The 22,330-nt window shown below is 40.3% G+C and overlaps 1 long non-coding RNA gene across 3 annotated transcripts; it reads left to right on the forward strand.

Annotated features, from left to right (window-relative positions):
• The first annotated feature begins 1,320 nt into the window (after nt 1-1,320).
• LOC144221223 (uncharacterized) lies at nt 1,321-21,639 on the forward strand. Of its 3 annotated transcripts, none has more exons than XR_013331989.1 (5): nt 1,321-1,362; nt 2,003-2,091; nt 2,611-2,695; nt 18,989-19,225; nt 21,434-21,639. It is a non-coding gene; the product is annotated as an uncharacterized LOC144221223 (long non-coding RNA). The 3 variants fall into 3 exon arrangements; XR_013331991.1 differs by having other exon boundaries at nt 19,085-19,225; XR_013331990.1 differs by lacking the exon at nt 21,434-21,639 and having other exon boundaries at nt 18,989-19,382.
• Nucleotides 21,640-22,330: the final 691 nt, after the last annotated feature.

Genomic DNA, 22,330 nt, shown 5'->3' on the forward strand with positions numbered 1-22,330 from the left:
GGAGCCTGAGGTTAAGCCCAAATAAACTCCCTTTGCTTTTGCATACGTGACTCGGACTCCTTGGTGGTCTTGAGATTTTGGGGAGATGGCGATCTGGGCATAACAATTTCAGAGAGGCATGCCACTTCATAGTCATTTGGAAGGAAGTCAAAGCTAGATGCTATATCCTAATTTTAATATGAGACCCTTCTTATTGAAAAGACAATTAGAAGAGATATACAGTCAAATGGTTAGGCTCCATATTTTCTATCTGTGCTGATTCCTAAGCAATATGGGATAAATTGTGAGTTGTACAATATTCCAGTTATCTGTAGGCAAGGTACCTACTTGCTTGTTCAGCAAATACAAGTACTTACCACATATCAAACGTCATAAAAAGCTCAAGGAAGACGCAAGCAGCAGGCCAGACCCTGTCCCTGGCCCTGTGGTTGACATTCTACCGTAAGATACAGAGAATGAAGCAGATGATTATAATAACATGCTCGGAATATCACGTACGGAATTCCAACTTCCGAGGCTGGCTACTTTTAAAATCTTAGAACGTAACTCTAGGAAAATATCTCAAGTTAGAAGAAAATATTAGATTTGTTTTTCTTAGCTTTGGAGGAATGTCAAGAGTGAAATGTAATTTCGTTTATAGGTAACATGCGTTTATGTTGCTGCCTTCTTTCTCCCTCTGGGTCTGACTGCTCCCAAGGGTTCAGGATCCACCGACTTTATAAATGCTGTGCCCTTCCTTCTGTTTCTCAGGCTCTCAGCTCTAATCTTACAAAACCACGTCCAGAATAGAACGACTGATCTGGAACGAGGGATCAATGTGACCTTCTATCTTGCTTAATAGTTTGAAAAATCCATTTCCTTCCTCAAAAAGATGTTCTCTATTAGGGCTTTTAAACACATATTTTCTGAGAAGATAGTAAATTTCTCTGAATTCCACATTCCGAAAGCTTAAATAGCTTTCTTTAATAGTTTGAAAAAAAATGCCTGAAGTCCTGTTGCCTACCTTTCTTAGATTCCTATTAATGAGAAATAAATCTAATGCATTATCTTCTTGTTCTATGAATCCTGCATGGCAGCCAGGTATAACTTAATGCTCTGTACTGTTTTTTTAAGGGTTTCTTTCTTAAAAATTTTTAATGTTTATATTTATTTTTGAATAAAGATAAAGAGGCAGAGCATGAGTGGGGGAGGAGCAGAGAGAAAAGGAGACACAGAATCTGAAGCAGGCTTCAGGCTCTGAGCTGTCAGCACAGAGCCCGAGGCGGGGCTCAGACTCACGAACTGTGAGATCATGACCTGAGCTGAAGTGGGTGCTTAATGGTCTAAGCCACCCAGGTGCCCCTAGCTACCAACTCTTCTAAGGTATTGTTTCAAGATATTGGAAGAATACTTATCTTTCACCCTAGCCTTTCTTTCTTTCTTTCTTTCTTTCTTTCTTTTTTTCTTTCTTTCTTTCTTTCTTTCTTTCTTTCTTTCTTTCTTTCTTTCTTTCTTTCTTTCTCTCTCTCTCTCTCTCTCTCTTTCTCTCTCTTTCTTTCTTCTTTCTTTTTATCTTAGCTTTTAAAATTGAAGCTAAGAATTTCACTCAGCCATTTGGTTTCTGGTGCCAAATGCTGCCAGAGTACCAGGTATTCAGTAACTACAAACACAATGAAGTTAGGGCAGCTGAGACAGAATATATTTAGCTTATAAAGAAAACAAATTGTTTTTAACCCAATACAAAAGCCAAGAAAACTAGAAAGGGGAGTAAATTAAAATTGATAATAAATTATTCAACAAAACCCAAACTAATGTCACCAGACTGGGTTTCAGGATAAATTCCTGTGTGTAAATGGGTGGGGTTAATGGTGAAGGGGGGTTAGATGGTGAATGGGCAAGGTAGGTGAATCGGTGGGATGAATGGGCTGGTTAACTGGTGAATGGATGGGGGGAATGGGNTGATTTTCCAGTTCCAGTCCCTGTACTCATTGGTGCTTTGTTAAGTCCCCACTTTGTGTCCCAGGGATCTCTCAGCTGCCTTCCCTCAACAGAAGATGGAATCTGTCCACATCACCCTCAGCACAGGCCAGGCCTCTACAGGCGAGATGGGAGGTGAGATGAGGAAGGGGCCAGCTCTTTCCCTCCTCCTTGTCCCTTGTTTTGGTTCTAGCTCTGCTGGGCTGGGGTGAGGAAGGGAGGTATGCAAAAACAGTGGCTCTTACCTAATTGGTGCCGTTGTAGTCCCCTGGGCTTCCTTGTCTCCCTGGCTCTAATCCTAGGTGGTCATCTAGGCCCACTGAGTAACAGTTGTACAAAAATTTGCTCTCAACGTGTGCCTGTGTGAGTTCTTTGAGAGCCCTTGTTGGATGAAAGGGACCTTCCCAATGCCCAAGGCCCTGAACTGTAGTTCATTCTCTTCCAATGATCCTCTACTGTACGATGCTCCATGCCTGTAGCCCTTCCCAAATGACAGACCTCCCGGGATGGCCTCAAGCTCCCCACCTTCCCATCATTCACTGGGCCCATGGAAATCCTGGCATTAATTTCCAGGTAGTGGTAATACACATGGCTCCTTGGCCATAACTGGCTCCTTACTGCCATTTTCTTTGACTTCCTTTCTCCTGTATGTAGACAGACACAGATGCCAACGGCATTAGCAGATGTCCAGCCCGGAGTAGAGGCCCGTCTCCCTCTTTTGCCAGCACCCACAGTCTCTGTAAGTGACTTTTCTAGAGTAGAGGTCAGCACACTTTTTCTGTAAAGGGCCAGAGAGTAAACATTTTCAGCTTTGCGAGCCATAGAGTCTCTGCTCTGACTGCTCAGTTCTGCCACGGTAGTGAGATGGCAGCCACAGAAAATATGGAAACCAGTGAGCGTGGCTGTGTTCCAACTAAGCTTTGTTTAGAAAACTAGATCACCGGCTGCATTGCACCCACAGGCTATAAGCTGCTGACTTCTGTCTCGGAACATCCCCCATTTAATTTCACGCAGGAGCATCCTATGGAGACGAGAGGGAAAGTCCAGGTCTCAGCACCAAACAGTGGACTCAGGATCGAGATGCTTCTCTTTTCTCTCCTGTTATCATCTTCCCCTGTGGTGCTCACCCTGAGGTTCCTGCTTATGTTGAGTGCGGAGAAGCGTGGCAGAGGGAAGTTCAGTGAGGGCGGCAGAATGGATTGGGACACCTCTCCCACCACTGGAAACTCCCAAGAATGTGGGGAGTCTTCTTTGCCTTAGCTTGAAACCTGAGTCCTGAGCGTAGGCAAAGCCCCTCCCCGGCCTCCTGTGACACGATTTGCGACCGTGTTTTATGCTGTGGGTCAGCAGCTGGAAGAGGGGAGGTGATTCAGAGCCAGAGAAATCCAGCTGTAGCTCATCAAGGATGGCGCTCATTGACTTTGTTCTAATCTCAGTCTATCGCAATCGGGACAAAATTCTAATACTTTCCCCTAGAGCACGTTGCCCAAAATGTTGATTTTTTAAAAATGATGTTCCTTTTGCTTTATGATGATTTCTTTCATGAGTCATTAAAAGAGCAACTCTCACAAACAACAAACTGGTATGTGTAAATGGGTTTTAGGGATGACTGACTTTGTTTTGTGGGATGACATCAAAAGGTGACAGTTTTAATATTCTGTCGTCTCTGCATTTGTCTTGTATATTTTATTTTTTAAATTTTTTAAACATTTATTTTTTGAGAGAGAGAGAGCGAGCATGAGTAGGGGAGGGGCAGAGAGAGAGGGAGACATAGATTCTCCAGGCTCCAGGCTGCTGTCAGCACAGAGTCCGACACGGGCTCGAACTAACCAACTGCGAGATCATGACCTGAGCAGAAGTTGGACGCTTAACCGACTAAGCCACCCAGGCGTGCCTTGTTTTGTATATTTTATTAAGTGCTTTCAGGCTGCAGGTACCTCTTGGAAACATGGCTTTTCTCCCAGCTAAATGAATAAACAGTGATTTCCTGCCCTTTGCATTCAGATGAGACATTCCGAACTACTCTCAAATGGGCCTGGGCTTTGAGTCATTGGACCAATGAAAACCGATTTTAATGCAGAGCACTCCTCGCTGTGTCTGAAGATCCAAAAACGCCCAGTTAGTGACTCAGGAATTAGAGTAGGGGACAGGTGGGGTCAGGAGGAGGGAAAGTCATGAGAAAGGATGAGAGAACAGAACATTTGATCATCCACATTGGCTTCATTTTCTATTTGTTTTAATTATTGGAATTCTGCACAAGGTTTTGTTTAAAATATATTGTACCTTTTTAAGAAATTACAAATGATGCTTCTGATGCCTTGGTTTTCTCCAACCTGGTTTCTCCCCCCAAAAAAACAGCAGTGTGTACACATCCCAAAATTTACCCCTCTAGGCAATGACTGAGCTACATATCATAAATTTTGATATGCTATGTTTTCATTTTTATTCTGTTCAAAAATTTTTCTAATTCCATCTTTGGCCCATGTCTGGTAAGAAGTTTTTTGTTTAATTTCTAAATATTTAGATTTTCCAGGTGTATTTTTAAATGTATATTTATATTTGGGGGGGGGTGCAGAGAGAAAGGGAGACAGAGAATCCCAAGCAGACTCTGTGCTGTTAGCATAGAACCTGATAAAGGGCTCGAACTCACAAAACGTGAAATCATGACCTGAGCTGAAATCAAGAGTCAGATGCTTAACTGACTGAGCCACGCAAGCACACCGACATGTTTTGTGTCCTGCCTTCTAACTCAATTCTGTTATGATTCCAGAACATATTCTCTAGGATATCAGTCCTTATAAATATGTTGAAAATTTTTATGACTCAACACATTATTTATATTGATGTTTGTTTCATGTGCACTGAGAAGAATATGTATTCTGCTTTTGTTGGTTTTAGTGTTGCATAAACCTTAATTAGGTACAGATGATTGATAGGATTGTTTGTATCTCCCTTCTGATTTCAGTCTGCTTATTCTCCCAAATACTGAGAATGGAGTGTTTAAATTTGCAACTATTAACTGTGAAATTCTCAATTTCTTTTCTCAGTTCTGTCAGTTTTGTTTCATGTATTCTGAAAGTTTCTTGCTATGCACGTTACACATTTAGAATTGTTATGGCTTCCTGATTAATTGACCCTTTATCTCTATAAAATATCCCTCTTTATCTTTAGAAATATTTCTTGTTCTGAAATGTACTTTTCCTGATATTTATAGAGCCATATTATCTCTCCTATGATTATAGTTTATATGGTCTATTTTTCATCCTTTAACATTTAAAGTATAATAAATACATGTATTTATATTTAAAATGACTTTCTTTTATATAGCATATCGTTTTGTCTTGGCCCTGGATCCAGCTGATAGTTTTCCTTTTTCATTGACAAGTTAGGCCATGTATACTTAATATAATTAAGTATATCAATATGCTTGTATTAAAACTTGCTTGTGTTTTCTATTTTCCTATCTATTATATGTTCCTTTATTTTCTTATTTTGCTGCTTCCTTTTGGATTTGTAGAGTATTTTTCAGAGTTCCATTTATTGCCTCCATGGCTTACCTTTTCTTTTCCTTTCCTTAGTTTCTATAGGTTTAATTATATGTATCTTTAACTTCTCATAGTCTATCTCTAAATGCAACTTACCACTTCTGTATGATGAAGGAACTTCACAGCCAGTGTACTGCTTTCTTTCTTCCTGCTCTTTTTGCCATACGTTTTACTTCAACGAGTTTTGTGATCTCCATAATACATTGTCTTATTTTGGGTTAACCAGTCATCTATATTTTAAAGATATTTGAAAAAAGAAAAAAGTCTCATATTTATCTACATATTTATCATTTTCTTCATACCTTTGTGTGGACTTTCATTTCCACCTGATATCATTTTCCTTCTGCTTGAAGAATTTCCTTTGATATTCTTTGAAGTGTAGCTCTGCCAAACTCTCTCAACTTTTGTTTTGCCGTAAAATGTCTATTTTTCGTCTTAAACATACAGGATTTTTTTTTTTTCTGGATATGGAATTCTGTGTCAGCCTTTTATTTCTTCCAGAAATTGCCATTCAATTGCCTTCTGGCTTTTTGAGTTTTTATGAGAATGCAGAAGTTATTCATAGCTTTGTTTACCTGTTGGTAATGTGCTGTTTACCCTTGCTGTTTTATGATTTTCTCTTTACCACTGATTTTCACCAGTTTAGTTTTGATGTCATTATTATCATTTTATTTGTGATTTTTCTTCCAGGGATTTTTTTTTTAATTTTTTACAAATAGTTTATTGTCAAGTTGTTTTCCATGTAACACCCAGTGCTCATCCCCACAAATGCCTTCCTCCATGCCCATCACCCCCCTCCCCCCCACATCCATCAGTCCTCAGTTTGTTCTCAGCATTCAAGAGTCTCTCGTGGTTTGCCTCTCTCCCTTTCCCCCACCATTTCTCCCCTTCTTCTCCCCCATGGTCCTTCGTTAAGTTCCTCCTAATCCTCCTAAACGTGCAAACATATGATATTTGTCCTTCTCTGCCTGCCAGAGAATTTTTTTAAATATTTATTTATTTTTGAGAGAGAGTGAGAGAGACAGAGGGCGAGCAGGAAAGGGGCAGAAAGCGAGGGAGACATAGAATCCAAAGCAGGCTCCAGGATCCAAGCTCCAAATTCTCAGCACAGAGCCCGACATGGGGCTCAAACCCACAAACTGTGAGATCATGACCTGAGCTGAAGTTAGATGCTTAACAGACTGAGCCACCCAAGTGCCCCTCTGCCAGGGAATTTTTGAGCTTCTCGGATCTATGATTATCTCATTTCCATAAAATTGGGAAAATTTCGGCCATGTTTCCTCAAATGTTTTGTCTGCTATCCCTTCCTTCTTGAACTCTAATTACATGTATGTTTCACTATTTGCTATTGTCCCACAGGAAATGAAGATCTGTTTTTACTTTTTACTGTTTCATCTTTTTCCCTTGCAGTGCAACTTGCACAGTTTCTACAGTGGTGTCTTCCAGGTCACTAATCTTTCTTTCTGCAATATTTAGCTTGTTGTTAAGTACACTTGATGATTTTTTAAAATTTCGTATGTTGTATTTTTCACATCTAAATTATCCATTTAGTTCTTTGTTAGACCTTTCATTTCTTTCCCCATAGATTTGTTTTTTTCTAAATTGTTGAATATACTTATAATATGAATTTAAATGCTAGGTCTATTATTGATGACATTTCTTGATTTGTTCCTATTGACTAATGATTATTCCAATTTTGAATTACGTTTTCCTACTTCTTGGCATGGCTGGCGATTTTTGGTGAGTTTTGATAGAATGTTGGACATTATTAATGTTAATTTGATGAGGGCTATTGTCTTCCTTTAAAAAAGTATTGAACTTTGTTTTGGCGGCAAGTTTAATTGCTTGATCTTTCCCAGGCTTGCTTTTAACACTTGTTCTTATAATTCTAGCGTAACCTTTGCTCCAGAAGTACACCTGTCTTACCACTATGATATCTGTGGATCTGTCTTCAGTGTTCTAATTTCCCAAGATCTCTTCACTGTGACTAAGTGAAATTCATATGGCCACAACATGAGAATTCTCAGAACTCTGCTCCGTTGCCCTATTGTTGACAAAATTTGGGGTGCAACAGGAGAACTTTTAGGCTGAGTGATTTGTTTCTACATTTGGACTCTTGCAGATCTCCAAATACCCTTCTAACCTACCCTGTCATGTAAGGCTTATGTGATTTCTCCTGGGCTCCCCCCAACCTTTTTATCTAAAGCAGGCTTATCTCTATGTCTGCCACCCTCAGTAAAGATGCTGTTTCAGCCCTTTGATCAGCCATGAAGGGCTTGTTTTTCTGTTCAATTCCATTCATCCAGAATGGCCCGTGTCTAACACTCTTTGTTCCCTCTTTAGAGAAATATTATTTGGGTTTTCTGAGTTCTCTTGTTGTTATCATGAGCCAAAGATACATCATGATCCTCCACCTCCTAACTGAACAGAGGTCTTTGAATTTTTTTTGTTTTGAATTTAATGATGGGTTTTAATTCCCGTCATAGCTGAATAAATTACTGCACAAATGCAAATTCATCAAATTGGAGTCATGCGTTACTGGCTGTACTTACATCATCGTAATGTTTCTTAAAATGATTTTTATCTTACTTACCAGTTTATGTAAAGTACTTGTCTTATAACTTACTCTATGTCTCTGATATGAATCAGTTACCTTGTATACAAACTGATCTGAACTATATATGAGAGAGAGACTTACATATGTCGTTGTATGTGTATATTTCTTATCTAACATGAACACGCACACACACTCACGTGCACAAGCACACATATCACACAGGCAAAGATGTGCTTAAAATCCATAGAAACTCTTCCAATGGAAGATCCTTCAGTATGTTTTTAAAAATGCCATATCCAAAGAGAGTCGTAGTAGTGTAGATGACACACACATTCTCAGCCATAAAATCACACAGCGATGGACACAGTTCAAAGCATCCATTTTCAAGATGTGCTTTCCATTTAACAAATTTCTTCTGAAAAGAAGCAGTTACTTTCTTTTTAGATAAACAAACTATTTTTTTCCCCGAAGGCAGATTAAATGTGGGGCTTTTTCTTTATAAAATACTATCTGGCCTGCAGTCTTGCAATAATCTTCACATGGATGGTACTTGTATAATGCTCTCTACATTGCTTCATGATGGGCTTACCTGAAATAAACCTGGACCAGCCCCCACTCCATGCCCTATTGAAAAACCTCCACGGAGGCTCAGTTGGTTTGTTGGGTTCCAGATGAGTGCTAACCTCCTTAGCGTGCAGATATTCAAGGTCATCCCAAACATTCCTAGTTATATACATGGCTCTCAGTCTTGTCTGTTTCCCTGGGCGTGGATCATCTTTCAAACTTCTGCACACTTGCATATGCTGTGTTCCTTTGCCCAGAACCTTCTTTCTCTTCTTTCTAAGAAGTTTCTATTCGTCCCTTAAAGATCTAGTGTACATGTCAGCCTCTCTGAGGAAATGGTCCCGATTCTCATTAACAGAGCTGACTTTTTCCACCATGACAATCACACTTCCTGCTCTGTGTAAAGCTGTTCAATACTGTGCTGTAATCATCTACAGGACAGATCTGTTTCCCCAGTGAGCCAGTGAGCAGCCTGAGTGAGTGGTCTTGCCCACCTTTGATCCCCAGTGCGCAATGAAAGGACTGGGACCAGGGAGAAACTTGACAAGTGGTGTCAAATGAACAAATGGAGCAGGTTGATGATGACAAACAAAGAAATTACGTCACGATAAAATTTTCCAGTGTTTTCCTTAAACGTTCCCATTTCCTTTTATGATAGAACTAGAAAGAACTCAAGTGAGGTCAGATCATCAACAATTGGATGGCTCATTTTCCTTGCTGGACTTTTCCAGCAAGAGGAAGATGGCAAGTTCCCATGTTAGGCTGCAGCTGCTTTTAGTTTGAGTTGCTCTGTTTTCAGCAACATGTCTGATGATTAACTGCTAGAATTCAATAATGAACCGTGAGATGAAGTGATGACTGAAGATTAATTTCAAGAGGCAGTCTTAAGTTAAGTGAGGAAGAGGTTTTGCGGGGGTGGGGAGTGGGGCAAAACTCAAAGTATTATTTATGGTCCTATCAGTGGTATAACTGGGAATAATAGATGAAAATTAAGAGAAGGGCATTCTCAGAGGAAGATAAGAAAAATCCTCCAGACAGTGAGGCCTACTAGACTGTGAAATAGGCTTTCAAGTAAAGTGATGGAAACACAATCTCCTGAGACATTCTAAATAAAGGGACAATGGACTAGAAAGTACTTTGCAGAGAACTCTGGGTTGATAGCTGGAGCACGAAGTGGGGGGGTGGGGGTGATGACCAGATGTGGCCCATAGGCAGCCTGCATGCTCTGAAGAGAGGAGGGCCAGCTGAGATCTCAGAGTCCCCAAAAAGATGTGCTTACGGCAGAAACAGGGTAGTGTTCATAATGGGAGAAACACAAGACTCAGAGCTACCATTAAACCCAGGCAGGGATTTTCAGATTAGTAGAAAAAGCTAGTTAGCATCAGACACTGAGAATGGAGAAGTTTGGATGGAAAGCGTAGATTGAGATCGCAGAAGAGTGTGCTGGATTAGAAGAGTGTACTCTTGGATGTAACGGGTAATAGGGAGCTAGAGCGAATTCCTACACAAGAAACTGGCTCTGCACAATCAAATGCACACAGTCACTACAGTCTTTCTGTGGGAGAAGCCAGTGGAGGCTGGGACAAGGAGCCACTTGTCTCTGTAAAGCCCAGCCTCTGGCAGAGAATGAGGATTTGCTGAATGTTGAATGAAGGAGAGAATGAAGGATCAGCATTACATCATCAAAGCACAGCTGTAAAGAAGATGCATTTTACCATAGGGAGCAGCACACCTCAGAAGCAAAAAGCCAGAGTTGGGGCAGCGGTCAAGGGCCCCGACAGCATATGACACAGAGTACCAGCTTTCAAACATTTTGTCCAAGTGAAAAATATGGGTTATTGTAACTCAGTAGATACATACCCACACCAGCACGCACACGCCTGTCACAAAACAACGTACAAAATAATATTAAGTATGCTGTGGTGTGAAAGTACTTTTTGTATTTTATTTTATTATGATCTGTAATGTTGGCTGGGAGATGCTGAATTGATTTGGTGACGGGCTAATAATGGGTCACAGCCTGTAGTTTGAAAAGCACTGATCTGGTAAATAACCAATTAACTACGATCAGATAAGACCCAATAAGCAGGATATATCCTTGAAGAACCTAGGAAAGTACAGTTTTTCCTAAAGTGGGAAATTCCCAGCAGCCAACCTGGTCAGACATGGAGGTACAGGCAGTCAGATGGAATAAAGTACTTTTCCCTCTCACGAGCTGTGAAAATTGTCCATTTGAGGGGCACCTGCGTGGGTCAGTTGGTGAAGCATCTGACTTCAGCTCAGGTCATGGTCTCGTGGCTTGTGGGTTTGAGCCCCAAGTCGGGCTCTGTGCTGACAGCTCGGAGCCTGGATCCTGCTTCAGATTCTGTGTCTCTCTCTCTCTGCCCCTCCCCTACTCTCTCTCTCTTTCTCAGAATGAATAAACATTAAAAATTTTTAAAGAAAAGAAGGAAATTATCCATTTGAACCTGCCGCACTCTCTGTTGAACTTTATACCTTTCAGAATACTGATCTCAGACCACCTCACGCCAGTCAGAGTGGCTAAAATGAGCAAATCACAGAACTCTAGATGCTGGCGAGGATGTGGAGAAACGGGCACCCTCCTACACTGTTGGTGGGAATGTAAACTGGTACAGCCCCTCTGGAAAACAGTGTGGAGGTTCCTCAGGAAACTAACAATAGAACTCCCCTATGACCCAGCAATAGCACTGCTAGGAATTTACCCAAGGGATACAGAAATGCTGAGGCATAGGAGCACATGTACCCCAATGTTCATAGCAGCACTCTCAACAATAGCTAAAACATGGAAAGAGCCTAAGTGTCCATCAACAGACGAATGGATCAAGAAGATGTGGTTTATCTATACCATGGAATACTACATGGCAATGAGAAACAATGAAATCTGGCCATGTGTAGCAACATGGATGGACCTTGAGGGTGTTATGCTGAGCGAAATAAGTCAGGCAGAGAAGGACAAATATCATATGTTTGCACGTATAGGAGGATTAGGAGGAACTTGACGGAGGAACAAGGGGGAGAAGAAGGGGGAAATGGTGGGGGAAAGGGAGAGAGGCAAACCATGAGAGACTCTTGAATGCTGACAAAAACTGAGGACTGATGGATGTGGGGGGGGAGGGGGGATGGGCATGGAGGAGGGCACTTGTGGGGATGAGCACTGGGTGTTATGTGGAAACTAATTTGACAACAAACTATTTGTAAAAAAAAAAAGAATAATGATCTCAGGACATCTTTAGGAAATTTATTAGGGGACTCTAGGTGTGAGAGTCAGATAAATGCCCAGTGGATTGTTTTGATAGCTCAGAATAAGGCCAGGATACTGCAGGCATCTCAGAAGAAAAGGTTATTGTATTTTCTATTTTTGGCTGAGAATATATTGTGAGCCTTCTATTCTGAGACAGAGTTGGACTGAATTTGAGCATTAGACATTAATCATACATGTTTTCATATCCCAGGATGTTTTCTCCATGACCATCTCTTCCTACAATCTTTTACAGTCCCTTGTAGTCCAAATCTCTTGGCTAAATATGTTTGTAAGTTGTTCTGGTTTTCTGTTGCTCTCTGCACTGACAGACACATCGGAAGCCATTTTGCTATCTTAGCTTCCTAACGGGCCCCTTCATTTCTTAATAGGTTTAGAATGATCCCCCTGGGTATTCATTTCTCTCCTGACACAACAGTAAAAGGGCATCTTCCTTCCCTTTATCCCCCTGGCTGACAATAATATCTTCTTTCTCTTTCTTGTCCTTAACTGACACTGTTTAGACTCATAGGGATCCTTTATCCCTCTTCCTTCCTGGTGGTTTTTTAAGAAACTACCTATGTTCACACCTCATTTGTCTCAGGGCATTCCCCTGTGAAGCTCTCCTGGCAGTCACTCTGTCCTTTGGAAGCTCTTTTTCCATCTTGGCTTCCCCTCTGGGTCTTAATTATGTGTTTCTGAACATTCTCCTGCTTTCCTATAGACACATGGATGATGATGCACTGGGGTTTCAATTAATGGATGCCCTAGGAGAAAAGGCCTTTATGATCCACTGTGTTTGTATTTTAAAAAGAGCAAAACAAAATAATTGTTACAAGTCTTGGGAAACGGTATCGGTTTGCTTTCCAAGCTCAGCGGAGACAGATTATCATTTACCGTCTTTCTTTATGAAGCGGATAATGATCGTGTTGGATGTTTGTGTGGTAGAATTGAAAGAGTAGAGGTTTCAGAGGGGATAAGCTTAGGTTTTAATACTGGGTCTGCTACTCATTTGTTTGTGGCATTGGTCTGGCTATTTAATAGAATGATGGATTAAGTGAGATGATGTATCATGAGTGCCTAGCACAATGGTTCTCAAACTTTGATGGGTATGTTAATCGCCTAGAAATTAATGAAGAATGCAGAAGGCCACGTGCATTGAGATAAGATAAGGTTCTTTGTATTTTTACTGAGACTCTCATGTGATTCTCATACACTCGAGCTTGAGAAACACTGGTCCAACATACTATAGACTTTCAATCTCTTTTGCCCTATTTCACACTCAGAATAGTTGAAACGTGATCTTAAGCATTTGAAAGGGAATTCATTTGGACTTAAACTTGAGTTTCAAAGGCCATAGATTTGGAGAGGAAAGGTATTATATGAAGATAGATCTATTTTATATCTCCAATATGTAACCCTAGAACCAGATTTTGGCCAGATCATTCTGCTAAGGTTTCAATGCCTGGATGGTAGTTGTCATCTCATGCATGTTGATAGAAAAATACACTCTAGAAATATGTGGCCTTATACATCACAGATATAACAGAAAAGAAGAAATACAACCACGTAGTTGTAAGTGATAAGTATAATAGGATTTAAAGCAGACTGTGATTAATTAATAATGTATATTGGAAACCCTAGGTCAGTCACTGAAAAATATTTAAAAGAGGCATACAAAGTAAAAGAAAAATGGAGCAAAATGATTACACAGAAAGATGAAAGGGAAACAAAAGAACAGATAGAACAAAGAAAAGATACAAAGATGGTAGATTACCAGTTTTCAAAACACAACTTTTTCATTTACTCTTGTTTTTCTGTTTCCACTTATTGATTTCTTCCTTTTGTTTGCCTTGAGTTAAATTTTTCCTTTTTCTGGTTTCTAAGGTTGAGGCTTAAGTCATTGATTACAGATCTTTTTCTACTTTTCTAGAATGAGCATCAACTGCTGTAAATTTCCCTAGAAGTTCCTCTAAAGCCACACCCCATAAATTGGATGCATTGGGCTCTTAGTCTTTCATTTCAAAGGTTTTTAAAATTTCCATTGTGATTTTCCTTTTTGGCCATGAAAAATGTGTCGTTTAATTCAATTTCTCTCTTCTGTTCTTTCCACAGACCAGTGAAAACTGTCTTCAGAAATTTTGTCCTATACTTATTGTTCTTAGTGGCTTTGTTTTAAGAGCATGGAGGCTAAAATGACTTACAGGGATTTTTGGCTTCTTTGCTTTTACTTTTCCTCTGTGTTATCTATTCTCTGAATAATGGCCTCCCTGAACTGCTAAAAATGTAAATACAGAGGTAGAACTGAGGTGACAGAGTATGTGTTCAATGAGTACACAAATTAATGAGTGAATCATTTTGCTTCCTAAAATGTTTCCATGACTTGGCTGCACTTAAAATAAAATCTACCCTTTTCCTTGGGGCCTGTGAGTGTTTGCAAAATCTCGCCTTTTCTTAAGTCATCTGTACCCCTCCCCTTTCCTGCATTGTCTTACGCCCTCTGCTTTGTTCATTTCTCTCGTGAAGGTTTTCCTGTCATGGCGCAGCTACACCCATACTACGGGTAAGACACATGGGGCTAAACAGAGTGTATTTACCCTGGCCCAGACCTATGACCCGGCTCTTCACATAGATACACCATCTTAATACTTCAACTTAAATGGAACCTCCTCAGGCCATCCATAGCCATATCATCCAAAGTGCCTTCCCCACTGATTCTATATTATGTATATTGTTGATTTCTCCCTACATGATGATCAATAAAAGAATAGTAATGTTATTTTGCATCTTTACCTGTTTATCCTGCTTCCCCATACTAAAATGTAAGCTCCAGAGAGCATGGCCATGTCTGCCATGTCATGGATGATAAAGTTGGTAATTATGCTGAGGAAGAGTTACTCTTTTTCTTTTCACTTTTTATTATGAACCTTTCAAGCATACATGAAAATGGAGAACGGTACGGTTAACCTCCATACCTATCACCCAGTGTCGACGTAATTGACGTGTGGCCAACCTTGTTTTGTCAATGCCACCTTCGCTTTCACTTACTTGATCATTATAAGGCAAATTCCAAACACTGTATCAATCCATCCATAAATATATCATGATACATCCCTAGAAATAAGAACACTTTTTAAACATAACCATAATGCCGTTGTGACACTTAAAAAATTAACAACACTTTCTTAATAGAATGTAATATTCAAATGTTACATATTCAAATTTTTCTTGATTAAGAGTTGGTTGTCCAAATGAAGACCCAAGTCCACCATTTACTCTGGGGAATATGTAACTCTTTCTCCTCTGTCTTGTGTGTGTGTGGTTTTTTATAGTTTTATGTATTTCTAAGAGAGAGAGAGAAAGAGAGCGTGAGCAGGGGAGGGTCAGAGAGAGAGGGAGTCACAGACTGAAACAGGCTCCAGGCTCTGAGCTAGCTGTCAGCACAGAGCCTGATGCGGGGCTCGAACCCACAAACTGTGAGATCATGACCTGAGCCGAAGTCGGACGCTTAACCAACTGAGCCACCCAGGCGCCCCAACCTCTGTCTTGTGTTTTAATTACAGTTCATTTGCCAAAGAAACTGCTCATTGATTTTATAGATGGTTCTACATACTGGCCTTGGATGGCTACTTCTTTTTTTTATCCCCAATACTTTTAGAAACCAAGATATAATTCCTATATCACAACATAACCCTTTAAAGTGTATAGCTAAGTGAGTTTTAGCATATTCGCAAAGTTGTGCAGCCATCAGCATTAATTTGCAGAATATTAAAAAAAATTCTCTTATGTCTACCTCTGAGAGAGAGAGACAGAATGAGTGGGGGAAGGGCAAAAAGAGAGGGAGACAGGGGATCTGAAGCAGGCTCTGCGCTATCAGTGCAGAGTCCACTGTGGGGCTCGAACCCACAAACCAGGGAGTCATGACCTGAGCCAAAGTCAGAAGCTTAACTGACTGAGCCATCGAGGCACTCAACACCTCATTCCTCATTAATGACTGAATAATATTTCATTGTACGGATATACCACATGTTTTTATGCATTCATCAGTTGATGGGCTTTTGAGTTGTTTCCATTTGTTGGCTGTGATGAATAATGGTGCTATCAATGAACACACACAATTATGTGTATGTATATGTTTTCATTTCTCTGGGGTCTATAACTAGGGGTGGAATAGCCAGGTCATATGATATTTCTGTATTTAGCTTTTTTTTTTGTAGAGTGTGAGCAGGGGAGAGGAGAAGAGAGAGAGAGAGAGAGAGAGAGAGAGAGAATCTTATACAGGAAGCAGGCTCCATGCTCAGTGTGGAGCTTGATGTGGGCCTCAATCCCAGGACCCTGGGATCGTGACCCTAGCTGAAATCAAGAGGTGGACACTCAACTACCTGAGCCACCGAGACAGCCTTGTGTTTACCTTCTGGAGGAGTTTTCAAACTGTTTCTAAAGTGGCTGCAACATTTTATTATCCCACCAGCAATTTATGATGGATCCAGTGTCTTCACATCCTCATTGACATTTGTCGTCCTCCATTAATTATAGTCACCCTAGTGGGCATGAAGTGGTGTATCATTGTCATTTTGATTTGCATTTCCCTTGTCACCAATAATGTTTAGAATATTTTCATGTGTTTATTGACCATTGGTATACCTTCTTTGGAGAAATATCTATTCAAATCCTTTACCGATTTTTAAATTGGGTTGGTTGTCTTTTTGTTGTTGAATTATAAGTGTTTATATAAAATGTGTGATTTGCGAATTTCTGTACTCTCTCTGTTGGTTGGTTTTTCACTTTCTTAATGATATCCTTTGAAGTACAAAAGTTTTAGTTTTGATAACTACAACCTATTCATTGGTTTTCTTCTGTAATTTATGCCTTCAGGGTCATATTTATGAAACTATTATCCAGTTCAATATCATGAAAATTCTTATGGTTTCTTCTAAGGGTTTTATAGTTCTGGCTCCTTCCATTTATGGCCATGATCTATTTTGAGATTTCTGTATCTGTGTGTGTATATGTGTGTGTGTGTGTGTTATAAGGAAGACACATAGCTTCTTTCTTTCACATGTGAATATCCAATTGTCTCAACACTGTTAAAAAGATTGGTGTTTTCCCCCCACTGAATTATCTTGGCACCATTGTTAAAAATCAATTGACCATTAGTATAAGTTTTTCTTTCTGGATTCTAAGTCCTACTCCACTGATCTATATGTCTATCCTTTTGCCATTAACATAATATCTTGGCTGTAGCTTTGTAGTAAGTTTGAAATTGGAAAATGTGGGGATGCCTGGGTGGCTCCGACGGTCAAGTGTTCAGTTTTGGCTCAGGTCATGATCTCACGGCTCGTGAGATTGAGCCCTGCATTGGGCTCTGTGTGGACAGTGTGGAGCCTGCCTGGGATTCTCTCTCCATCTCTCTCTGCCCCTCCCCACTTCAAAATAAATTAATAAACTTAAAAAAATAAGATAAGACTAGCTCCTTATTTAAAAAAAAAGAAATTGGGAAATGTGGATCCACTGAGTTTTTCTTCTTTTTCAAGAGTGTTTTAAAACTTTTCTGGGTGCCTCCTAGCTCCATATGAAATTTAGAATCATCTTGTCAATTTCTGCAACCAGGTCATATTATTGCAAGTTCATGTGCCAATGCCCCCCAAAATTCTTAGTGCTTACATAGAGGAGTTTTCAGCTGTTTTTACTTGGCCATTCCTACCTACATCATGCCCCCAAATTTACTTCTGTATGTCATAGCCAGAAGTAACTGCAGAATTTCATCTGGTTTACCTCTATAACTTTATAGGCATAGGGCTGAAAAATAGAAGATGTGACTTCTTTGTTCTGAATTTAAAAGTTTTCAACATTTTCTCAACTTAGAAGTCCTTAATAGCAGGGACTTTTTTTTGGTTCACTGTTTATCCATAGATCTTGGTATTGGATCTGGGACATGTCACACGTGCAAAATAAAAAATGTTGACATGGCTATTTGTTCATATAGTGGTGCACTGGTGCCCTGTGCTATGTAGTTTATAATTCAATTGGGAGAATAGAAGGTCCCTGGGGCCAACATTGGGCTGTGCCTGGGGTTATATTCTGTTGGGTACCAGAAAATTGTCAGTTATGTGTGGGAATTTTATAGCCTTTTCAGTGTGGATATGAAATGCTTTTATAATTTTGGAATGCCTCAGCTTATATCTGGGTTAGTATAGATTTAGCTCAATTTCTCAATCGCTGAGCTTTTCATTTATAATAATCACTTTAGGGGCACCTGGGTGGCTCAGGTAGTTGAGCATCTGACTTCCGCTCAGGTCATGATCTCATGGTTCGTGGGTTCAAGGCCAGTGTTGGGCCCTGTGCTGACATCATGGAGCCTTGAACCTACTTCGGATTCTGTGTCTCTTTCTCTCTCTGCCCCTCCCCTGCTCGTGCTGTCTCTCTGTCTCTCTAAAATGAATAAACATTAAGAAACTTTAGATTAATCACTTTAAGAATAAGATTGAGAACTTTTAAAAGCCTGAAATACATTCTGAAATATATTTTTAGAAATAATAGTGGGAGGCACCTGAGTGGCTCAGCCTATTAAGTGCCAGACTCTTTTGATGTTGGCTCAGGTCATGATCTCATGTGAGTTGAGCCCTGCGTCAGGCTCCCTGTTGACAATTTGGTGCAGAGCTTGTCTGGGATTCTGTCTTTCTTCCCTGTCTCCCTGCCCCTTCCCTGCTCACCTTCTTTCTATAAATAAATAAATAAATAAATAAATAAAACTTTACAAAATCATAATGGGAAACAATTGCTTTTAGGATAGTTTTATTTATTTTAATTTTTTAAAATGTTTTTATTTATTTCTGAGAGAGAGAGAGAGACAGCGTGAGCAGGGGAGGATCAGAGAGAGGGGGAGATACAGAATCTGAAGGAGGCTCCAGGCTCCAAACTGGCTGTCAGCACAGAGCCCGATGCGGGGCTTGAACCCGCCTACCATGAGATCATGATCTGAGTCAAAGTTGGAGGCTCAACCAACTGAGCCACCCAGGGGCCCCTCTTTCAGGATAGTTTTAATGTGTCATAATTCTTTGATAACTATGAAACCATTCACTCAATTATTCATTTATTTATTTACAGATATTTATTAAATATTTAATCATTGACTACTAGGCATTATGCTAAGTGCTGGGGACACAATGTGACAAGGACAAGCATGCTCTCCTCCCCTCTTAGGAAATAAACAGCAACTTGAATCCAAGCAGAAGATGAAAATCAAATCACCAGAGTACCCAATCCCCAACCATTCTGGAAATAGACACATATTGATGTGCCATCGCAGAGTATCTTCTGGCATCCAGCACGTTCTTAGGAGAGGTGGGAAATCTTTTCCAATAATTCTCCTATACTCTGCTCCTACTTCTTGGCCACTCGGGGTCTCATTATTTCTCCAAGAATTCTGGTGTGGATTCTCCATCATTCTCTAGATTCTTTCCTTTTTGCCCCCTTTCCATTTATTTTGTTCTTTCTCACTCCTTGCGTGAAAAATGTGTTGACGTGTGTCTTTATCGACATGGCTTGTGTCTTCAATGCAGAGGACAGGGTATGAGGGAAGAATATATAAAGAGCACCACCAAAGGGATGATGCCATTCAGAGACTTCAGGATCTCCCTTACTCATTGATGCCTGATATTTCATAATTAAAGATTCTTGTTTCCAAAGGGTATGGGTCTGGCTACCAGGTAAATATCCCTGGGGAAATAATTGTTTTGAGTCTTATAAGTCATTTGTGTATGGAGTTTATTTAGATGTTTTCTGAAAACAGGTTTTGGTTGGAAAGATGGGAAAAACGTGAGCAGTAGGCAACTGAAATTATTAGCAGGGGACGTAGGGACATGAGGTTGACGATACCATAGCTACAAAAGAGAAACAGGTCATCTCTTCAAGCAGAACTCAATTTACTGTACTTCAAAACCGTATCATTAAGTTCTCTTAAAATGCTATGTGAAACAGGGCGTTAACAGGTAAAATTAGGTTCGTGATAAGTACTCAAGTTCTACTGAATATAACCCTGGGGAGTAAGAACGACATGGGTTATATGAAAAAATTTAGAACCCCTCATCCATATTCAATATCTTTGATGTATTCCTTCCTGCATGCCCCTCCCCATTTCAATCTTGAGGATGAGAATTTCTGACATTCAGAGTACAGAGCATTGAAGTCGGTGGACTCAACATCAAGATTAAAGAAAAACATAAAAAAGGATTTTGGAATGCTCAAAAAAAGCATTGAAATTTAAAGACAGGTCACTTGCTAAAATGTGACATCCCTGGGATACTCTTTCTGCATTCTACACATGGCCCTGGAAGTTTCTGTACAAATATCCCCACTGTCTTCAAGAACGCAGCCCAGGTTCTGATCATTAATTATTCTTGAGCGTCAGTAGGCCTGTTTCGATCATTTTTTCAATTTTAACTGATTGATTTTAATGATAGGTTTTACAACCACATTAAACAATACATCTTTTAATATGAAAGAAATGCCTTACGTGAACCCCGCGCTTAAATGAATAGCAGTTGTGCAAAATCGTGTGTGATACCATCCAATATAAAATATGTGGACATAACAATTACAGGCCATCTGTTAAATTGGCATCTTGCTTGTACAGGAATGAAATTTCAATTAAGTTTTATTATCAGGAAGTGTAAATGACAGATCCCATACGAAAGTCCATCGCCAGTAAACTGTCTAAATAAAGAGTGAGATGTCATACAGTTAATGAGTTGGATCAGGTTCCCTGATTACATCCTTTGTAAATAATGTGTTGTTGTTCACCAGCTCTTGGAAGCGAGTTCTGCTGGTGAGCGTGGTGGTTGTTTTTTAAGTGATGCCCATATGGGAGGTAAATTGAAACAGTTGTGCGACACGGTCCAGAGTTGTCTGGTTAATGTTGATCCACCATGTGAGCTGGAGACACTGAAGTTAAGTCACACGTGAGATAAAAGGACAATTTGAAAGGGGAGAAACAGAAATCGCATCTCGAAAGTCTCTGAGAAACGGTGATTTGCTGGAAGCCACGTGTCCATGGCCTGAAAACCATTCACGACTCGAAAGAATGGATGTCAGGCTCTCGTGGTGGCTTCGGATCATCCCAGGAGAGAGGAATTCTGACACTGTCAGTAAATGTAGGGACAAGGGGCTGGGCTATTAACAGCAGAACAAATGGGCTGATAGCTTTTGGCAGTGAACTGTGGCTCATAACTCATCAAACGGGACCCTCGTTTGCTTACCTGTCATCAACCTAATATCTAGTAGTGCTGCGGCCAGGAAAATAAATAAATAAATAAATCAGACCCCGATTCTACTTGTTCAAGCAGTAAGTTGGAGAGTTGTCAAGGAAGAGTGGACTTTTCATTCCCATACAGAGGCTAAAAATAACCTCAGGCCATTTCTCTTCAGGGCACGTCTCAACACAAGTAATTAAGTAGAGCTCAGATTCATTCTCAAAGGCATCTGCCACAGCTGCAGAGCCTTGGGAAGTTATTCAGTCTTCCAGGACTTTTGCTGACTAATTGTGTGATGCAGGAGCCGGACTCCAGCCCTGGACGGGATTGGCCAGAGGCACTTGCGAGCTGGGTGACCTGTCTCCCCTGGGCCTGGATACTTCCACATTTCAAGGTTACTGAATGGCCGTCACAGGCCAGCAAGTGAATTCTTCAGTGACCGTTCCTGTTACTTCAGCTCTTCTGGATTTCAGCCAAGAGTGGATTCTTGTTGGTTTTGTTGGTGGTGGTGGTGGTGGTGGTGGTGGTGGTATTAACTTTCGAAAAAGAATGGGCAGATGACAGGAACAAAATAAATAAGCTTTTACTTGGATTCAGCCTGTTTCATTCTACCTGTGTTTTGGAGGTGGGGTAGAAAAAGGAATATGCTGTATGCCCAGTCCTCGGGAGCACCAGAATAGCAAGCAGGTGTCAGGACTGCCAATAAGTTTGGACTTGGATTTTCAAGAAATATTTTTTATGGGGATGTTATTTATAAACAGTGAAATACACAGATCTTAAGTCTACAGTTCCACCACTTTGGACAAAAGATACACTCAGGTAATTCACACACACACACACACACACACACACATTAATATGTAGACAATTTCTGTCTTACCAGAACATTTTCTTGTGTCCCTTCCCAATCAATCACTATGCTCCCTGTTCCTAACCACTTCTTATTTTTATCAATACAGATTCTTTTTTCCTAATGAAGAAGGTCATATATATGGAATTATACATTATGTACTCTCTTATGTTAGCTTTTTTCATAAGGAAGGCTTTCCTTCTATGAAAGAGGTTTTACAGGGGCACCTGGGGGGCTTAGTCGGTTAAGTGTCCCACTTTGGCTCAGGTTGTGACCTCATAGTTTGTGAGTTCGAGCCCCGTGTCAGGCTCTGTGCTGTCAGTGTAGAGCCCACTTAGGGTCCTCTGG

The sequence above is a fragment of the Crocuta crocuta genome, unplaced genomic scaffold, assembly GCF_008692635.1.
Source record: "Crocuta crocuta isolate KB4526 unplaced genomic scaffold, BGI_CrCroc_1.0 scaffold59, whole genome shotgun sequence".
Taxonomy (NCBI): Eukaryota; Metazoa; Chordata; class Mammalia; order Carnivora; family Hyaenidae; genus Crocuta; species Crocuta crocuta.